A 3883-nucleotide genomic window follows, 5' to 3' on the forward strand; every position below is an offset into this window, starting at 1 on the left:
CTGTTCTCTAAGGATTCTGGGCTTCTCAGAAAAATAAATAATTCCAGAGCTGGGACATGAAAAATAGAAGATGAGCTGAGACATGGTGCCAGAAACTAAGGAAGTACTCAAAAATTGATGGGGTCATATGCCAAAAAGTTAAAAGCCAATGGGACAATTTGACATCATAAATAATGACAGGAGTACATTATAACCCATTATGTTTTTGAAAAAGTTTTTAAGAGTTTTTGGATCTATATCCATCCAAAATTAAAACAAAAGTAGGGAAAGGAAAAAGCTCTTCTCTACAGAAGAATGCCAACTAATAAATGTAGCTAGAAACAAAGCATCATAGTTCATAACACCATCGTGTACAGTCAGCAGTGATATAGGTATGCTGGGGGTTACTATTAGTCTTTGAAACTAATGAATATAAAGAATGTTAATAACAAGGGAAATATTTGCTACATAATATTTGGAGAAAGAGTAGAAACTAAAATTGTTTTTGTTATGTGTAGACAGTGGTAATATGAATGGGCCTATAACACCAAAAGAAAGGGAGAGAGAGAGAGGAGACTGGAGAGAGAGATAGAGAGAAGACAGAGTATGTTATGGGCAATCAAGAGAGAAAGATACAACCATTTCAAATAGCTATCTATACACTAGGATAATTCCAAATAGATCAGACGTCCAAATGTAAAAAGGAAGAGCAAGCAAACATAAAAGTACTGGAAGAAACACAAGTGAAGTGGGAACATTTTTTCTATGATGCGAAATCCAGAAACAGTAATGAGTTCAACTACATAAAAAGAAATTTCAAGATTTTACATGGAAAAATACTGTAGGCAAAGTCAAGTCAGAGGAAAAACCAACAAATGATGGCTGCGATCTATATCATACCAGGAGCTCTGGAAATTTGAGGAGGCAAAAAAAAAAAAAAAAAAAAAAAGACCAACAATCTGATAGAAAAGTAGTAAAATGATCTGAGCAAATAATACACAAGAAGAAAAAAAACTAAAGGGTTTTAAACACTAAAAAAGATTCTCCTAATAAGAGAAATCACATCTGGGGCGCCTGGGAGGCTCAGTGGGTTAAAGCCTCTGCCTTCGGCTCAGGTCATGATCTCAGGGTCCTGGGATCGAGCCCCACATCAGGCTCTCTGCTTAGCAGGGAGTCTGCTTCCCTTCCTCTCTCTCTGCCTGCTTGTGATCTCTGTCTGACAAATCAATCAATCAATCAATCAATCTTAAAAAAAAAGAGAGAGAGAGAGAAATCACATCTAAACAACACCATAGCAGCTTGTCTCATGTATATGATTGGCAGGAATCTAAAAGTTAAGTAACATTCTGTGAGGCTAAAACTGGGGATATAGTTCCTGTCATCCATTGCCCGTGGAACTGCAAAATGGTGGCAAAGATCTACAGAGAAGAATTTGGCGGTATCTAGAAATACATGCATTTGTCCCCTGAACCAACAAATTTTCTAGTAGGTAGTTATCCTAAAAATACACTACTAATATTTCTAAATGACCGAAGCACTAGGTTAGTCATCGTGGTACTATATGTAATAGCAAAAGATTGGAAATAATTCAAATCCCCATCAATAGAAGTTCAGTTAAAAGACTATAACATATCCACACAAAGAAATTCTATGAAACTGTTTAAAAGCACTGAAGAAAAAAGCCTTATGCATCATATGGGGTGATTGCCAAGATTATGTTTTTAAGTGAAAAAAGCAAGGTATAGAACAATATAAGGAGGGGCGCCTGGGCGGCTCCGTGGGTTAAGCCTCTGCTTTCGGCTCAGGTCATGGTCTCAAGGTCCTGGGATTGAGCCCTGCATCAGGCTCTCTGTGCAGCTGGGAGCCTGCTTCCCTCTCTCTCTCTCTCTGCCTGCCTCTGTCTGCTTGTGATCTCTCTCTCTCTCTGTCAAATAAATAAATAGAATCTTTAAAAAAAAAAAAAGGACAATATAAGGAATGTGTTATGTCTCATGTCACAAAGATAGAATGGTGTCATAAGAACATATTTAAATACATACTTGCTTAGATATTAAAAATAAAGAACAGAATGATTAAACTAAGAATTAAGAAAAGCTGTTATCTGTATGAGGAAGGGAAAAAGTGAGACTAGGGTAGAAGGCATGTCTAAGTCAGTTCAGACAACTATAATGAAATGCCATAAACTGGCTTGCTTATACACAACAGAATTATATTTCTCACGCATCTGGAGGCTGTGGTCTGCACCAGGGCACCGGTGTGGTGCAGGTCTGGTGAGAGCTCTCACAGGCTGCAGACTGCTGACTTCCGCTGGTATCCTCATGTGACAGAAAGAGGGTTATCAGGGTAACACTGGCCCCATAGACTGAATTGGAAAATATTCTCTTCTCTTAATTTTCTGGAAGCATTTGTGTAGAATTAGTATTATTTCTTCCTGAAATGTTTAGTAGAATTCACCAGTGAAGCCTGAAGTTTTCCTTGTGGGAATGACCTTATTTTAACTATATTTTCATTGCTTTAACAGCTGTGGCAATAATTAGATTCTCTGGTTTTTCTTGACTAAGCTTTGTTAGTTTGATAGTTCATGGCATTTTCCCATTTCCTCTAAGTTGTCAAAGTTATTAGCAAAATATTTTTCAAAGTAACCCTTATCATTTTAATTTCTAAGGTGATGTCTCCTTTCTCATTCCCGATATTGGTAATTTGTCTGTGGTCTTTTTTTTCCCCCTGATAAATCTGATGAGAAGTCTATCAATATTATTAATCTTCTCAAAGAACCAGCATGAGATTTCATTTATTTTTATGTATATTTTGTGTTTTCTATTTTGTTGATTTCTGTTTGGATCTTTATCATTTCCTTTCTTCAACTTACTCTTACTTTGTTTTAATTTGGTTCCTTTTTTTTTAGTTTCTGAAGGTGGAAGCTGGGTTCACTGTTTGAATCTTCCTTTTTTTTGTAGTTAATGTGTTATAAATTTCCTTTAAGCACTGTTCTACTGGCATCCCACAAATTCTGCTATGTTGCTTATTTTCATTCAAAGTTTTTTATTTTTTATTCATTTATTTATTTATTATTTTTATCTATTTGACAGAGAGAGAGATCGCAAGTAGGCAGAGAGACAGGCAGGGGTTGCGGGGGAGCAGGCTCCCCGATGAGCAGATATCCCAATGCTGGGCTCGGTCCCAGGACTCTGAGATCATGACCTGAGCCGAAGGCAGAGGCTTAACCCACTGGCCACCCAGGTGCCCAGTTCAAAGTATTTTTAAATGCCCTTTTTATTTTCCCTTTGATTCATGAGTTCTTTAGAAATGTATTATTTAGCTCATGCACATTTTGGGATTTCCAGAGATCTTACTATTATTCATTATCAATTTAATTCCATACTGTCACGCAATTCTCTGGAATCTCTCAACTCTTTGAAAGCAGCATCACAGGGAGAAGACAAATTCATTTTATGGAAATCCACCAGTGCTGGGGGGTTGGGGGGTGGAGGAAAGAAGCTGGAAGAGCTAATTCAGGCTGGTCTATATCCACCTCTTTTCAATAGTTTGTCATCCGAACATTTTGGTCCTATCTTGATATTATGCTGTGGACACCAGGCAATCTGGGCTACTGCTTCTGATTTATGGCAATGGAGCAAATGACAGTCTTCTTTGCAATTTAGCATACAGACAAGAGCACAAGTTAAAATCTACCCCTTCCCCAAACCCTCTTACAGTGTTGGTGGGAATGCAAACTGGTGAAGCCATTCGGGAAACCAATATAGAGTTTCCTCAAAAAGTTAAAAATAGAACTACCCTACAACCCAGCAATTTTACTACTGGGCATTTACCTAAAGGATACAAAATAATGATTCAAAGGGGTACATGCACCCCAATGTTTATAGCAGTATTATCAACAATAGCC

This window comes from Enhydra lutris, unplaced genomic scaffold (assembly GCF_002288905.1).
Source record: "Enhydra lutris kenyoni isolate GAN:26980312 unplaced genomic scaffold, ASM228890v2 scaffoldscaffold21, whole genome shotgun sequence".
NCBI classification, from domain to species: Eukaryota; Metazoa; Chordata; class Mammalia; order Carnivora; family Mustelidae; genus Enhydra; species Enhydra lutris.